The sequence below is a fragment of the Delphinus delphis genome, chromosome 21 (genome assembly GCF_949987515.2).
Source record: "Delphinus delphis chromosome 21, mDelDel1.2, whole genome shotgun sequence".
NCBI lineage: Eukaryota > Metazoa > Chordata > Mammalia > Artiodactyla > Delphinidae > Delphinus > Delphinus delphis.
In genome coordinates, this window is record NC_082703.1 from 33,588,165 (window position 1) to 33,606,779 (window position 18,615).

Genomic DNA, 18,615 nt, shown 5'->3' on the forward strand with positions numbered 1-18,615 from the left:
TTTATCCTTTATATACTTTAGAAACTAAATGTGAGTCAGTTAAAAAGCGAGGAACCTTGCTTGTTCAGATTACAGTCCTGGACTGAACACTTCCTAGTTGTGTGTCCTTTTTATGCTTCTATTCCTTATTTGTAAAATGGGGACAATAATATTATCTAATTCAAAAGGTGGTTTTTAAGCGTTAAATGAGTTAGGGTACAATGAGTTAGTATCAAATCTGACTCATAGTGAGTGCTAATGGCAGTTATTTTTATTCTTATTCCTGTGTATAAAAAAGGATTTTTTTTTTTTTTTTTTTGCTTTTGTTTTTGTTTTTAATCCATTGAGCTAGGGGCTGCCTGATTAAGAAGATGCTGAGATACCAAAAGTTGCTGCTCAGCCGTTTGGGAAACAAACCCGGGGAGAAACTGTGGTAATGGGACAGCCCTAGAAAGGGCAATAAGAAAAACAACTATGATTTCAAAATTCCCCTTTATCAGATTCCTAGCAAGTGCCACAAGTAAGTATTTAGCTGCCAATAGCGACTTCCTGTTTCTGGTAGGCTTGAAACAGAAATAGCAGACTGTCTTAGCTCAGACAACAAAATACCATAGTCTGCGTGACTTGAACAACAGACTTTAATATTTACAGTTCTGGAGGTTGGGAAGTCCAAGATCAAAGGTGCCAGGGGATTTGGTTCTGGGTGAGGGCCCTCTTCTTGGCTTGCAGATGTCTGCCTTCTTGCTGTGTCCTCATATGGTGGAGAGAAGAAGCTCTGGTATCTTTTCCTTTTCTTTTAAGTGCACCACTCCCATCATGGAGGCTGCACCCTCGTGATCTTGTCTAAACCTAATTATCTTCCAAAGGCCCCACCTGCTAATACCATCATATTGAGAGGACTTCAAAGTAAAATAATTTGGTGGAGCACAGCCAGTTCGTAGCCCAGACCACTGCCATTTTGATTTAATATATTCATACTAAGCACCCTTCTGCATACAAAAGTTGACTGGGCTGCCATCCTCCAATAAGTGCAGGGTATCAGAGAACCCCTTACCTTTCATAAAGTTTGTGTTTTGTTTCTTCGTAAAGAGTTTTACCCTCAAATATCATTTTTTCCCACCCAACCCCTTCCCTTTTGTTTTCTCCTCAAAATTAAAAGTGAGAAAAGAAAAACGATACTCTGAAAGCAACTGGGAGCAGCAGTTGTCCATTCTAACTGGATTCGATCCATTGTTACTTTCCCCTCTATTATCACATCAATATTGCCTCAAAAAGATAGCATATGGCAGAGAGGAAAATGACTCACAATTGATATGCAAGCCAGCTGTGCATGTGTGATTTGTCTTCATGTGGGGTTAAAAATAAATTCCTGATCAGATTTAAATTTTATAGAGAAATATGTTTACCTGTATCCCAGATGCGTATAATGTCTGTTTTTATCCAAACACATGCTTTTTTTGGTAGTTAGAGGATTTGAAGACTAATGAGTAGGTAGAAGAAATGACTTCAATTTAGATGGAAAATAAAAGTTTGACAAGATTATTAAATTCCTCACATGAATAGCAGTCTAACAAAATATAATTTATAATTAGATTCTATGAAAACAAAGTATTTATCACCCTTTATAATAACTTAAGTGATAAAGAATAAGAAGACCAAAATCAAATAGGTGAATATACTGCTATTATAGCTTGCTATTTTAAAAATATTGAAAGTATATATCATTTAATTTTAACATGAAAGATTATTTCTTTTTTAGAATTTTTAAAAAATTTTATTTATTTTAGGCCACGTTGGGTCTTCGTTGCAGTACGCAGGCTTTCTCTAGTTGCTGCGAGTGGGTGCTACATTTCATTGCAGTGCGCGGGCTTCTCATTGCGGTGGCTTCTCTTGTTGCGGAGCATGGCCTCTGGGCACGTGGGCTCAGTAGTTGTGGCGTGCTGGCTCAGTAGTTGTGGCTCGTGGGCTCTAGAGCACAGGCTCAGTAGTTGCTCCGTAGCATGTGGGATCTTCCCGGACCAGGGCTCGAACCTGTGTCCCCTGCATTGGCAGGCGGATTCTTAACTGCTGCACCACCAGGCAAGTCTGAAAGATTATTATTTCTAAGTGATCTCTATAAGAGAATATGTAGAAGTTCATGAATATATTTGTATAGTTTTACATAAGTAAACCTTAGGTTTAAAATATATTTTTGTTTGAGTAATTTTAATGTATAATGGAAGAAAAAATCATTTTCTTGGTTTTCGAGAAAACTGCTTTTTCCTGGTTTAATATGTTTTGCTTATTATTAAAGCTAGCCTTTAAAGTAAAATATTGCAAAAATAAAAGAATACTGCATTAGGAGTAAATATTCATCGGGAATGTAATTAGATTGAATTTTCCCCTTCATTAAGCATATGGACAAATCACATGTGCATTTTCATTTCAAAAGTTTATTATAAGGAAAACACATAACTGTAATTATAAGCATTCTCGTTAATATATCTGTGATGTCTTGCCATTCTGCATACATGTCCAATTTCACGTCTACGTAGGCCATTATCTTGAATCGAGTTCCTGCTTTAGGGCAGATGGATCATCATTGTATGTGGAAGGCTTTCTGTCATGTACAGGCAGATATCCATAAAAGTAACATTGATGTTTAGTTACGAAAATCTTGGAATGTAAAGGCAGTTAATGAAGTGAGCAACTGTGTAGGAATCCTTTTGAAGTTACTGATTAAGATTTGTAATTTATTATGAGTCACTTTTTAAGCACGTACTGCAGGCTGCCTTATGACAAGACCTGGGTTACAACAGATTCAGTAGATAATAACGAGATTTTACCTTTTTTTATATGCACGGCAACACTGGAAATATTCAGATTTATTAATTTTTTCATCAGATATTTTAAACTCAACATGAGGTAGAATATAGATACATATTTGGGGTCCACACAACACATATAGTAGCTGCATTCTGTAATGATACACTTACTCTTTTTATTAACATTTTGTAGGTGGGAAAACAGGAGTGATTAATGGCAATATAATTAAGTAATTCGCCTAAGGTTACACAGTGAGCTATTGCTTCTGGTAGAGATTTTTAAAAATTTATTTATTTTTATTATTTTTTAAATTTTTATAAAATTTTTAAAGATTACTTGCCATTTAGTTATTACAAAATATTGGCTATATTCCCCATGTTGCACAGTATATCCTTGAGCCTGTAGTACCCGAGGACATTACTTTTGAAGTGAAGTCTGCCAAATATGTTGGTTTCTAAGAAGAATTTCCAGATGTTCTTGGAAAGTTCTATCTACTTGAAAGCAGAAAAACGTGTCTTTTAGTTTGGCCTCCGTATGACTTAATAAAATGTCAGTGCACAGGATGGGTGATAAATGAATGCTTTGAAGGAAAAATGCCACGATCTTAAAAAATATTTTTTCCCCAAATATTACTATGAAGCTTTTCTGAGTGTGAGTTCAAGTGGTCCATGTCTCATTCTATTCTGAAGACGCTTTCCTTCTCAGCAGTGCCTTTAGTCAGAATACCTTCGATATGTAATAATCGATGAGCGAAATAAACATGGTCACTCCTTTCAGAAATCTTTTACTCTGGTCACGTTCATCAAATAAGTACTTAAGTAAGTATATTTACAAAATGTCGTAAATTCTCCGAAGGAAAATGACAAGTTCTGTAAGAGGGTCTAATGATACATATGTCCTGGTACCACATATATGAAACTTTCAAAAGCAAACCACAAAAATAATATCTTTATTCATTAATCCTACATACATAAGAGGTAAAAAAAAACACAAAAAACAACAACAGAAAACCTCGTCTGGTAACGATGCATGTTAAAGAAACCCAGAGCTTGGCAGTAAAGGGGCAAAACCAGATTTTTTTATGCAGGAACTGTTGCCGTAGGGGCATAAAGACAGCATAGACTCATGCTCAGTTCCAGTACAACAAGCACAGGTGGGGATTTACAGCCAAGGAGAAACATCAAGGGTATATTCTGATTAAATCGATTTGATAGGATTCTTGCTGAAGGCAGGTCAAGGGTGACCAGGCGTCACCTGAGAGATAGTGAGGGGTGCGAAATGTGACCAGATATCATCTAGAGTAGGAGATTCTGACTATACTCATTTAGCAGAATTTTTGCTAAAATTAGGTCATGCAAAGACAGACCTGGAAGTCCAAAAGTTGAGGCCTAGTTGAGGATTAACCCTTCAGGGTTAAGAGGACCCTGACTAAAGTTTGGTCAGGGAGAGAGTCTTTGTCATTGTGCTGAGTGTTGGAGCCATTCGATTGTGCTGAAATTGATCATGTAATAACTAGTAAGTTGATGTTAACCCATGCATGAAAGTGACCCATGCGTCATTGAAACTGTGTAACTCAGGCTGGGACTCGAACCCACGTTCTTTTAACTGAGATCACACACCTGGTCTCAGGAGTTAATGAAGCTCAGGTTCTTGATGCCTGTCACAGAAAGAATTCTGTGAGAGACAAAGTGATGGGTAAGAAGTGGATTTATTTAGAGAGAAACACACCCCACAGACAGAGTGTGGGCCATCTCAGAAGGCGAGAGCCGCCGCAGGGTATGGGGTTGTCAGCTTTTATAGGGCTGGGTAATTTCATAGGCTAATGAGTGGGAAGAGTATTCCAGCTATTTTGGGGAAGGAGTGGTGATTTCCAGGAATTGGGCTGCCACCTGCGTTTTGACCTTTGTGCTTGGCCTCGGAACTGTCATGGCACCGGTGGGTATGTCATTTGGTTTGCTGATGTGTTTAAATGAGCATATACTGAGGCTCAGGGTCTAGTGGAAGTCAGACTCGTCTGCCATCTTGGACCCATTTGGTTCTAATCAGTTTATGTCGTGTCCTTGGGCTGTATCATTCTTTTAAAGGTTGTGCCCTGCTCCCTTCCCTCCTGTTTCACTATGTTGCTTGGTTAATTTACTTAATTTTATTTTAACTTTCCAGTAACCAATTAATAAAGTTATAAAATCTATAAAACAATTTTTGACAAACATTAAAAAAAAGAGTTTGTACTTGATGAGTACAGTAATTGATACAGGTTACTAGAATTACAAGATGTTAATTCCTTATCCAATATTTTAGTTAAGTAGTGAATAAATTTGAACTTACAAAACTTTTTAGTGCCAAAAAGATAAATTAGGACATTGAACTCAATGGTAACTGATTTGGAATGGGGAAAAAGTTCTCCATTACCTAGTAATATGAGTTTGGGCATATTATGTGGCCTCTTTAGCCCTCATCTCTATAAAGAATTGGAACAAAGCAATGTTTAAAAGAAAATTACAGTTGTGAAACTCTTTAATCGAGGGGAAGCTTACAGGGAAGACTAATATATAAGACAGAGCGAAAAAAAAAAAAAAAAGACAGCGATATCCTTTCTGCTTGTGACCTATTTGTTTCATTTTATATTCCACTGCCCAGCCCAGGCCTGTGGGGCATTGTACATGAAACATGTTCTGGAAAACCCTCAAACTCAAGAAATTTAAAGTAACCACTAGGCTCTACGCAATTCTACGCAATGTAACTTTCGGTTGCCCAAAGTCACACATGGTATGAAATAACATTGTGAACAAGAATTAGAATAGAATAAACTTAAGGTCCATATTATTTTGTGATACAGATGTCTACTTAAATCTCTGTGTGAAAACATTCTCTTTTAAATTTGGGGTTCATCCTATCCTCAAACTGTTTCTTCTTAGGTCATTGTGAGCAAGTTCCAAGTCACTTCTGTATTAGACTATATAGAAAAGCCATGTGGGTTAAAGCACTCAAATTACTTCCTTAAATAAGATTTACTGGGACAGACAATATTAAAGGAGAGAAAAGAGTCCTATAATTACACTAAAATGTCTTAGGTGTTTCAACGAAGAAGCAAGGCCTCCCCGTGTCTGAGCCGGCAAACAGGAGGGGCTCAGAGCTAGGCAAGAATGTGTTTCTTAAGGTGGATACCGAAACTGTTCTCTGTTAACAGTTTTTCTCACTGAAACGTCTGATACAGTTACCTTGAATACAGGCCAGGTATTTGTTTTTATATTTGTCAGGAAGCGTGAAGCCATAACAGTTATAGAATACCCCACCCTCATCCTGTTCCCCCATTAAGCCCTCAGGTAAGTTTGTTGCCTACAAATGCTTAAATCTGTTTCTCTTAAAATATAGTTATGGTTATATAAGAAACATCTTCCCTCTGAGTCCAGAGATATGGTATAGTTTTCTCCCTGTTAATACAAAGAGAACTTGTCAAATGTGAAAATATCAGGAATATGAACATGGCAACACACTCATTTCACTGATGGGCCTGAAGTAAGCTTAACATCCACAAAAACAAAGTGTTGGAAACAAGGGGAGATATATGTATGTATATATATATATGAATCAAACGCTACTGCACCGTAGTTATGAAGTCGATGCCCATTTCTCAAGCAGAACAAACGTTCAGCTTTGGCTTCATTTAGTCTATTTTTCTAACAGTTTGAACACTTACAACAGTCTCTCCTTATTAAATTCCCTGTGTTCCCCTGCAGTTTACCATCCTTTTTAAAAAAGACAGATGTTTTCTGAATCTAGTCTCCATGTACCTGGTGTATTTAAACAGTGTTTCATTTTAAACAAACTTTAAAAGAATTGAATAATTAAATACAAAATTTTATTAAAATACATGGTGATGAAATAATTTATACACTCTTAGAGATCCTAGACCTTTGGCAAGCTGATAAAACGAACAGATGGATCCTTTCTCAGAAAATGTACAAATACATGGAAATCCCACATTGTGGCATATAATTTCAGGATATTCATAGACCTTAGGTTAAAACCAATTACAGTGCATTTAGTTTTTGATATTCTGCATATTTCTCTGTTTCTGTTATTGCCCATTTCCATTGTTTAGCTATTAAGGAGAATGTTACAGCCTGCATAGCTCCTATGAAAGTAGATTTTAAATAGTTTTATTGTTTATGGAATGAATGTGCAGGCGTAGACTAATTATTATCATGTCTGCATGATGTACCTTTTGACCTGTGTCTGTCCCCTGTCTTAAACTGTTTCAGAAGAAAGATTAAATAGAGTCTCTAAATGCAAGTATTTATCTAACGTTATATGCTATAAATTAATCATAAAGAATTTTATTTGTGTGGTGTATGTGTATTTATGACACTGAGGTATAAAAGAAAAACTGCTTTTCTGTTGCTACAGCAGACCACTTGGAGAGGTCTGTCCTGGGAAATGTGTTGCTTCTACAGGTCATTTTGGGTTCATTGTTATCCATTGCAAGGCTAAAAGAAAGAGCTGCAGAGCTAATTATTTACAGATGGAATTAACTGTATGGAAGTACGCCATAGTTATTCTCATCATGACCTCAGGTTCCAAACAATTTAAACAACCATGAGCAAAGAGCAGATGGTGCGTTCACTCTTTAAAGTCATAAACATAAAGAAAAGTGTTCTTGAGGGACGTAGCCTCCCTGAAAGCAGTCGTGTGCATTGTCAGTACTGGGAAGAAGCCCAGTGCCCAGTACATGTTAAAAGTGTAAGATTGCTGTGAATTGAACCATACCAACACCTTTAATCTATTTGTAATAAATAAATATAATGCATTTGTCATTAACAACCTGGGGAAAGTGCAGATGGAGGGAATTACACCATCTCCATCTGTTTCTTGGGGAACTAAATTTTCTTAAGAAAAATCTACCTGCATGGATTTAGATATAAAAAAAGGGAGATACTGTGAAGGTGCTGAGCACTTTAATGCCCTCTAGAAGATACTGAGGCTAATGTATGAATTAATCACGCAGTCTTGTTCATTTTCCAGACTTTGATCCCCGATTAGCCTTGTTTTCAGCAGGAACGAATGATAGTCCTTGTGTTTTATTGCTCTTTTAACCTCAAACGTCAGGCCCCATGGCAAAATCTAATGCAAAAATAAAGTGAGTTACTGTTTCTTCCCTTGCTGTCTGCTATTAATTGTATATTGAAATAAATGTCTTAAGAGTATTTCAACAAAGGAAAATTAAACAAATGAGCATATTCCCATTAGCAGGAAGCATCATTTGCATCATTTTGGGAAGTTCAAATTTTTTTCAGTTTCTGGAATTGAAAAGAATAAGGAAAAGACAGGACTTAACTCCTTCATACAACCTGGGCTCACATTAATGCCAGATAAACCTAGCGGCTTGCTGGCATAGGGATAGAGTTTGTTTTACTCCATTTGTTGTCCCCTTCCTCCCTCCCTTCCCTCCTTCACATTTTCTTTCTTTACGTTACTTGATAACTTTGCTATTTCCATTGTACTTAAGCCACAAAACCTTTATTTATATAAAGTTGCCATACGGCTGTTGTTAGAAGAACCAAGTGTACACTGCCCGAAACCATAATCAACTAGAGTAACGCGCTCAGTTCTCTTTTTCCCTCTTGTCTTTGCTCCTTCTGACCATGTGCGTTATTTAATGCTGTGCATGTCTACTGATAATTCTATTTCAAATTAGATCTGAGCTTATAATGCTGTCAGGAAGGGTGGAACTTTCAATCACTCTTTAATATACCAAGACCCCTTAAGATATATACGATTCCCCTCACCACCATAGTTTGCTCTTCTGGCCTTGGGCTGTGCTAGTTTTGAACTATAAGCTTTCTGCCCTTTGGGGCTACGTCTGACATCTGGTAGACCTAGAGAAGAGACAGGAATGATGCTGTGGGGATACCATCCACCTCATAGTTTGTCAGTGGGTCCCCCTGGACTTGTGCTCTGGAGCTGTTCTATGCTCAGTGCTTTAGCTCAGAAACCTACTTTGTTGAAGGGAGAGAGACTCATCTAATGGCCAAAGTTTCTTAATAAATGTACATCTGCGTTGGTAGTGCTCGTATATAACATAGGCCAGAAACGTATCATCTCTTCGTCAGGCGCATGTTAAGAGACCAGATACTGGCTACAAATATAAAACTCTATGATTCCAAGAAGAAGCCTCCTAAGAGTCTATTTCAGTTGTAAACATTACCACGCAATATATTTAATTCTTTTAAAGTTTAAATCCCAATTTCTATGGACAAGAATATTAGGCGAACAAGCACGTTAAACTGCTATTCATTCCTCACAGCTAAACATGTGGGAAGAGCATAGGACTAGGATTACGAATGTAATTTCTGAAATCATGCAGCAGCAAGTGGAAAACGTCTTCGACAAATTGTGAAATTCGTTTGACTACATCATAAACTATGGCCGTTGTTTGAAAGCATAAAGCATCTTACGTGTGTTGCTTTTAAACTTTGCTAATTATGCTCTTACATGCTTATAATGTTTTTGACGTGTGTGTAGCCGGGGTTACTGAAATTTAAATTTGTTCTGTGCACATTTACAAATTTCCCAGAGTTTATTACCAGACAGAGCTGGGCTAGCTTGAGCAGAAAAGGGAAAAACTCTTCATGGGGAGTTGCTTAGGATTTTCCACTATGGAGTTATGACCAGGCTATAAAGTTTCACGGATACATTCATGAAGGAAAATATGCTAAAATTCAGTCTTTTCAAGTCACTAATGAACAAAATGTATTTCTAAAGAATCGCTTTTTGGAGAGGAATGTCTGCCTTTTAACACAAATCTGAAGAATTCCACTGAACTTCTGAATAGCTAAATATGCAAAGGGAAGAGACCTTGGATAAATCTGGCCACAAAGCCATCATATCCCATAGTTCTGGTCAGATATTGAATAGATTAAAAAATTAAAAGTTCACATAGGTGTTCAGTTTTCCTGTGGTAAAATTGTCAGGGAAAGCAATTTAAAAATCCAGTAATGAGGACATCCCTGGCAGCACAGTGGTTAAGAATCCACCTGCCAATGCAGGGGACACGGTTCAAGCCCTGGTCCAGGAAGATCCTAACTGCCGTGGAGCAGCTAAGCCCGTGAGCCACAACTACTGAGCCTGCGCTCTAGAGCCCGCGAGCCACAACTACTGATTCCATGAGCCACAACTGTTGAAGCCTGTGCCCCTAGAGCCTGTGCTCCGCAACAAGGGGGGCCACTGCAGTGAGAATCCCACGCGCAGCAACGAAGAGTAGCCCCTGCTCGCCACAACTAGAGAAAGGCTGTGCACAGCAACAAAGACCCAATGTAGCCAAAACTAAATAATTAATTAATTAAAAAATAAAAAAAAAAATCCAGTAATGATATCCTTCTCACCAACAGGTCATCAAATATGTGGTGACTGGTCCTAGTTCTGGGATGGATGGACTAGAGAGTTCATGTAACTTGTTACCTTGTCTTCATATAGAATCAGGGCTGTCATCTCACAAAAACAAGTTTCTCTACTCATGTGTAATAACCTCTTGAGAAGGAGATTCCTGAATTCTGCAAAAACTCACCAAAGTAACATTTTGAATCTAAATAGAAAAATACCACAAACAAATTGCAGAAAACTTGGAAAAAACTACAAACTAAAATACAGGAAGTTAAATGTGAAGCACTCATCAATCTATAAGCAGAGAAAAGTATTGTTAAAATATTTTGCCTATTCTGACCCATCATCAAAAAATCTGCAAACAATAAATGCTGGAGAGGGTGTGGAGAAAAGGGAACCCTCTTGCACTGCTGGTGGGAATGTAAATTGGTACAGCCACTATGGAGAACAGTATGGGGGTTCCTTAAAAAACTACAAATAGAATTACCATAGGACCCAGCAATCCCACTACTGGGCATATACCCTGAGAAAACCATAATTCAAAAAGAGACATGTACCACAATGTTCATTGCAGCTCTATTTACAATAGCCCGGAGATGGAAGCAACCTAAGTGTCCATTGACAGATGAATGGATAAAGAAGATGTGGCACATATATACAATGGAATATTACTCAGCCATAAAAAGAAACGGAATTGAGTTATTTGTAGTGAGGTGGATGGACCTAGACCCTGTCATACAGAGTGAAGTAAGTCAGAAAGAGAAAGACAAATACCGTATGCTAACACATATATATGGAATCTAAAAAAAAAAAAAAAAAGGTCATGAAGAACCTAGGGGTAAGACAGGAATAAAGACACAAACCTACTAGAGAATGGACTTGAGGATATGGGGAGGGGGAAGGGTAAGCTGTGACAAAGTGAGAGAGTGGCATGGACATATATACACTACCAAAGGTAAAATAGATAGCTAGTGGGAAGCAGCCACATAGCACAGGGAGATCAGCTTGGTGCTTTGTGACCACCTAGAGGGGTGGGATAGGGAGGGTGGGAGGGAGGGAGATGCAAGAGGGAAGAGATATGGGGATATATGTATACGTATAGCTGGTTCACTCTGTTAAACAGCAGAAACTAACACAACACTGTAAAGCAATTATACTCTAATAAAGATGTTTAAAAAAAGTTTTGCCTAAAGCCTTTTATTCTATGTTTTTTGTATCTTTTTTTGTTTTTTTAACTTAACAGTGCATTGTGAACACTTGTATGAGTTAAAACATCCTTCTGTTATCCTCTTGTGTTGACAGGGGTGGGGTGAGGGCAGTTCTCTTTCTTGCCAGAGTTCTAACCATCTCTGATGTTAAGACAAAAGTGTGGGTGGAATGGGGCCAAAATTTCATCTTTAGTATGATGAAGACTAGGTTGGCAAATGTGACTTATAAATGCCGTCAAAGGGCCATATTAATACTGAACCCCAAGTTAAGCAGCTTATCCATCCAGGAACAGATGGTCCTGATCTGATGTAGGTCTTCCTCTGCAACACTCCTGTCCAGACAATTTTAAGTACTAGAGGAGTAAAGGAGAGCTAATGCTACCTGCAGGAAAACTCATTCCCAAGAGGAAAAGGCAGCATTCTTTATACTCTTTTTCTATTGATCAAAGTCAGCCGTTTCTTGATGATAAGGAAATGTGACAAGATGAAGAGGAATCAGGAGTGTCAGCTAACTAAATTTCCTGGAGGGAAACATAGGGATTGAGAATGAAAATGTTTCCACCCACGTCCCTCAAAATATAGTATTGCATTTAATGGCTGTGTTGTATTTTGTTACTACAAATATAACATCAGTATCTAAATTAATCCTTTCTTGTGGGATACTTTGTTTCCAAAAGTTCACTACTAAAAACAGTATTTTGCTATATCTTTGTGCCAATGTTTTGCATTTCTTTATAGTTATTTCGTTAAGATTAATTACTTAGTATATATTGGCAAATTTCCCTCCAGAAAGGCAATTAATAATGCAAATGCCCATAAGCAGTGTTGTAAATTATCACACTCCTGAGAAATTTTTAGATTCCTGGCAACGTCAGTATAACAGCGAGTAGTTCTTCTTAATCTTTACGATTTATTATTAAAAAGAAAAAGGCTTGATACAATTTCTTCCCCCATTTCTTTGCCCACTGCGGGTATTTAACCTGTTGTGTATATTTAGTGACCATTTACGTCTTCTTTTGTGAATTACCTTTTTAGGTTAGCCCTACTTTCTTTAAATAGTTAATATGCTATATTTATTTCCTAGGATTTTCATCTTATAATACAGTGTATGTAGTAAAGAGTTTTTGTAAGGTGTGAAACACTGTAAAGATTCCCGTACAAATTCTACTTTATATTAATGGTTATTTCTTTAAATGCAATACATTCAGTTTTTATCCTGAGTGTTGAAGGTGCTTATTTACATCTGTTACCTTTAAAAATTTCAAATCAAGTTGTTTTTTTCCAAAATAGATTTGGAATCCATAAGAACTGAGGTTGTTGACAAGATTAATATTATAAATAGCCCATGTTCATTTTTAGCTGATTAATTCAAATATGTGGAAGTATGTTCCATTTAGGTATTTTGCCTCTCTATAACTTAAAAAAAAATACCTCTAGTACCAATGTTTGGGTCATTTTATCTGATAATTTCTCCCACGAACTAAAACCGATTTCAGTGTGTGAAACCTCGGCATTGTATTCCACCGCCATCACAAAATCCTGCCATCCCTTCACCCCAGTCCTTGAAATTCGAGGTGACAGTTTGTGAGAAGAGCATTTTTGCTTTCTGCTCCTTTGTGGGAAAATCTTATTTATGGCTTCCTTCAACCAAAATGCTCTAGCTCTGTTGCCTTTCACATCAAAAGTAAATATTTCTCAAAGCCATGCCATCATTGAGTTGAGTCCCCTTTGGCTACTGTGGAAAATGACGTTGCCACATCTATTATATGTGACCCGGCATGACCTTCCTACATTAATGCGTGGCCTCATTACAAACGCTAAGTACTGTGTTTCCTCTTTAATTCTCAGTGGGGCACAAATATATTAACCCCTGACATTTTTCCTTATAGAGAGGAGAGAATGAAAGGAATGCATTGAACCTTCCATTAGCCATCAGTGGGCTATTTTGCTTCAAAAAGGCAAGCAATTATTTTGGAGTAGTTTGTTGTTGTTACTGTTGTTTGAAAGTTGTCCCTAGAAAATAAAACTATGCAAATAAATACTAAGTATGGTACAACACCTATTTGTGCAGTAGGACCACTGATCATCCAGCTTCCCAGGAGTCTGAGCATTGCGCCGGGTCCCGGAGATGGCTTTCCTCTCTGCAGCACAGGAAATCCAGTCACGCTCACGTGAGGGCACCCAGAACCATACTCAGGGAAAACCACTTCAGATGAGTAAGTTTGCGATAAGGCAGAAAATGCCTAGAATGCCGTAAAAAACAAACACACACAAATCATGTTTGGGTGTCAAGCAATTTAGAAATATAGAAGTGCGGTATCTACTGTTACCTATAGAGGTCTTGGCTTTGAAATATTGTCCAGTTTCTTTTTCCCTCTCAGTCACTAGCTGAGCTACCAGGAGGAAAGTAATACTTATCTCTCTGAGGCCTTTGGGGCTTATCCATTCTTTTAAAAGTGGGAGCTTTTCAGGAAAATCATCAGTCATTGCCTGGATACTAAAGAGAGGAAACGTCATCCACTAAACAATGACCATTTTGCTGTTTGCAATGAACCGTTCAGTTGGGGATTTTTTGTTGTTGTTTCTTTGAGCTGAATGAGGTCATTCATCACTTTATCTCCCCCCAGGGCTAGTTATTTTGGAGCTTACGAGTAAGAAGAAAGAAAGGAAGAAAAGGGAGGTGGAGAGTGCAGTGTTTCCACTAGCCTCCTAATCATAATGATTTGTGAGTTAACTGAACCAAAGTAGTATGAAGTGTGTGTGCTGCGTGAATCACTGTATTAGTTTTACTGGGCTCTGTGTAGATGAACTTTGGTCTTGTAAGTGGTGGCTGTGCTCTAATGGTTTCCCATTCAACTTAAAATAAGATCACCCTCACTCACAATGGCTCTAGAGGTGCATATAATGTGGCCCCTTGCCTCAAGTCTCGGCATTCCAATCACACCACTTTTTCTGTCCCTGAAACACTCCAAAATTACGCCACCAAAGGGCCTTTTCCAGGAAACCTCTTCTTCCTTGCATATGTGGGTCCATATTGTTACTCACATCAGAATTCATTCTTGCATCGCAGAGGAAAAGCCTTTCTTGTCTATTCTATGTAAAAACACTCCCCTCTCAGGTGCTCTGTACCATCACGTCCTGTTTTAGTATGTTTATAACAGCTCTTGCTGTCATAAATGATCCTGTTTATTGATATATGTACTTGTTCATTGTCTGTCTCCCTAACTACTGTAATCTGGGAGACCAGGGACCTTATCTATCTTGTTCACCACTCTCTCCAGCACCTAAAAGAGTGCTTGGCATGTAGTTAGTCCTCAGTACAGAATTGCTGAAGGAGTTCATGCTTGTCTAGTCTGTGTACAGCTACGTAATTTTATTATCCAGATGTCATCAACTACTTCAAGACCGCTGCTGACCAATTCAAGACACCCCAGGCAAACAAACCTTATTTCTGTAACTACACCAAAATGTCCAGTGCAAGATTAAGGCGACATCTGAGATGCAGGCCCTGGAGGCCCAGTAACGAAAAAGACACATATGCTCTTTGACTTCATGGCCCAAATTAGTAGCAATGGTGTAATTAAACAAGCAAATAGAATACAGTATGATAAGTTCAACATGAAAGAAAACGTAGTTTAGAATGATCCCTAGCTAGGGCACCTAATGCAGTTTAGAGAGACTGGTAAAGACTTCTTGGAGGAAGTGTCTCTAATCAGGTGCTTGGAATGAGCAGAGAGGTCAGAGAAGGATGAGGCTGAAGATTAAAAAAAAAAAAAAATCAAGCGTGTTAAGTGTTTGGGTCTTACCTGAAGGAAATGAGAAAATGCAAAATTTTAAGCAAAGAACTAGATGGTCAGATTTGTATTCTAGGGATATCACTTAACTGCATTATTAAAGCAAATGTACTGAAGCTAGACCTCAAGTAGGTAGTTAGAAGCTGTTACTGCCAGTTAAAAGCCGTCACATTAATCCAGTCAGGATGTGATGGGGCTTTGATCTAGGAAGTGACAGTGGAGAGAGGCAAAGTACTCTTTCAGAAGTACAGTCATTGGGACTTTGTTATTGATTCGATATGGGCATTTAAAAGAGGATAAAAGGTGAAATACACCCGGGTTTCTGACTTGTACAATAGGGTGGTGGTATCTTCCATTCTTTGGTTCAATACATCTTTACTAAACAGTGTCTATGAACTTGTAACTGTATAAACATTGGGAATATGATCATCAATTGGCACAAAAAGTCATGAAGTAAGAAAATAAAAAATTAAATATAGAGTATGACAGGTACCAGTGTGTGCTCTGGAAGAAAATAAAACAGGATAAGTGGGATGAGAGTGCCGGAGTTGTCCAGGAGGGCGTCACTAATAAATGGCATTTGAATGGAGATCTGAAGGAAAGGAGGGAGCCAGTCACACAGAGAGGAGAGTAGGTGAAGAGGATGAACACGTGCAAAGGTCATGAGACTTGTTGTGTTTGAGGAACAGCAAGGTTGGTGTCTTGGTGTTGAATATCAGAGTGAGCCAGGCAAGCGGTGAAAGGTACCATTGGAGAGTAGCTGGGAGCCTGGTCCTGGAGAGGGGTGAGATTCTAAATCAGAGCTCTGTTATTTCTGAATCAGGATCCAATTTCATTATCCACTTTATCACAAGCAGCATTCGGAGTAATATCCAGTTGGCCAAAAGGTTTGTTCAGGGTTTTCAGTAACGTCTTAATGGAAAACCCCGAACAAACCTTTTGGCCAACCCAATACTAAGTTTTCTTTGCTTCTTTCAGATAGAAGCAGTTTCTCTTTATAGACCCAGCCAGTCTGAGTACAGTGCTTTTGTGACCTATAATCACTGGATAATAATTGTCAGATGCCATCAAAATTGTTTTAAAGATATGTTAATATTAGTGTTTCTTAATAATAATAATGTGACTTTTTAAAATTTAATTTAATTTTTTTTTGCCTGCGTTGGGTCTTCGTTGCTGCGCGTGGACTTTCTCTAGCTGTGGCGAGCAGGGGCTACTCTTCGTTGCAGTGTGCGGGCTTCTCACTGTGGTGGCTTCTCTTGTTGCGGAGCACGGGCTCTAGGCGTAGGGTCTTCAGTAGTTGTGGCTCGCGGGCTCTAGAGCACAGGCTCAGTAGTTGTGGTGCACGGGCTTAGTTGCTCCACGGCATGTGGGATCTTCCCGGACCGGGGATTGAACCTGTGTCCCCTGCATTGGCAGGCGGATTCTTATCCACTGCACCACCAGGAAAGTCCCAACGTGACATTACTTACTTAAAGAAAGTAAAAAATATTATGGGAGTAGACCAGTCTGGCAACAGATCCGAGCTAGCCTTGAGCAAAACTGGGAAGCAGGAAGAGATACTCTTGAACACTTTTCTTTCCTTTTGCTTTTCCTTTTTTCCCACTGTTTTCTGCTAGAAGCCCCCAACACAGTGCTAAAGGTTCTTCCCTCACCTGCGTGTCATTCCAGCTCAGATCTACCTATTGAGCTCCCTCAGGATGTTAACTGTTGCTTTCCAGTGTGAAAGCCAGACAGTCTGATAAATTTGATGAATTCATCTGAACGCTTTTGCTAACGGAGAAGGCTCGCCCACCGTCCTCCCTCCTGTCCTGTGTGATATTTACAACCCATAGTCACCTATTTCAGCTTCCCCTGTGTTTACTTTTTTAATTACTTGGCAATTAAAGTGTCATACATAATCAGCAGAGAAGATATTTGGGGCAGATGGGGTCCTATGAAGTCTTAAGTGAAAAGCAAAGAGGCTTCAACGTACACTGTTTACTAACAAACTAGGCCCTTTCTGTAGATGCCATGTATTTTCATCCTGTTAGAATGCAGAGTGAACTCAAAGTCAGTTAAGAAGAGCAAGTATTACACTAGGTAATAGCCAAGGAAACTGTTAAATGATCAGGATCTGGCCCCGTATAAAGTTCCAAAAGACCTTTCTGTGCACCAGAAAAGCCCCATAGTAGCTTTTCCATAGCTAACGGTCACTTCATGACTGGAATAGACACACACTCTTAAAAATTTTAAGAATTAAAAAAAGAAAAATTGAGAAGTCAGAAAAATTGAGAAGTCAGAACCCAACTAAATCCTTATATCAATCTCAGTAGAGATTGTATAGTGAACAACCTACCATCATTAAATTATAGATACATAAAACACAGAATATAGCTTTTTGGTGTGTCATTGTTTCAACCCATTATTGTTTTTAATGAGGAGTTGGGCTGTTGATATATTTAATTCATGTACTTTTGTGTTTTCATGTGTTTTCCCAAAGGCCTTCAGCCAGTGACTGCATTTTTAATAAATTGCATTTGAAATAAATAAATAATAGTGGTCCATTATACTGGGACTGACTTTTTTATGATATGATTAAAATGGACAAATATTTAACACTACGTTTTAAGTCATTCAAACCCGAATTTTGTGGGGATTTTCCTCCCTGAAAATGATAATACTATGAAATGTTCCCATTACAAGAATAATTGTAGAACATTCAATTGAGAATAACACTTAAATAGAAAAAATTTTCTGAGAATATGAATTTTTCAAATAATTTATGTGATGAAAATCTAGTACTGCTTATTTATATCTGTGTCCATTGTAGGTTTTTTTAAACCAAAAATTCCATATTTTTTCTTTTATCAAAAAATCCTATCTCACTATAATACAAGTAATTATGATTTTAATAAGATTAAATGTAGATGTTCAAATTGCTAACGATTAAAAAGTTAGCCTCAATTTTTACAGAATTGTTTTTGTGCCTCGGCAAAGGTTTTATTCTGTTTCAAGACAATATTTATGCCTCTTACATTTTTCCCCTTTGGAGAAAGAATTTTGGCATAGTTCCTAGAATAAGAATGAGGGAAATATAATGCACATTCTAACACATTAAGGTGGGGGTATCTTCAGCAAATGGATTCAGCATCTGAATACCAATGACAGTTTAATTGCTTATTAACAACATTTTAAGCTGTCTGATGAATGCACATTGTGGAAATATTCTTAAAATCATTTTTCATAGCAGCAAAAAAATGCTATAACTGTCCACTTAAGATCATTAAAAAAACATTAGATGTAAATTTCAAATAGGCATATCCTTTGGAATAGTCCCGTTTATCATTACTGTGTACATATGTAAGTGTGCACATGCTATAGAGAGTATATCTGTACACATTAGGCACATACGCAGGTATAGCGTAGCACTTTCAGTATTAAATACATGGAAATTTAGAAAATAAATTCCT

At 37.9% G+C, this 18,615-nt stretch overlaps 1 long non-coding RNA gene across 1 annotated transcript in view; it reads left to right on the forward strand.

Moving 5' to 3' along the window:
- Window positions 1-18,615, forward strand: part of LOC132417654 (uncharacterized) — a 918,655-nt gene that overhangs the window by 663,039 nt on the left and 237,001 nt on the right. The gene's annotated exons all lie outside the window — the stretch shown is intronic.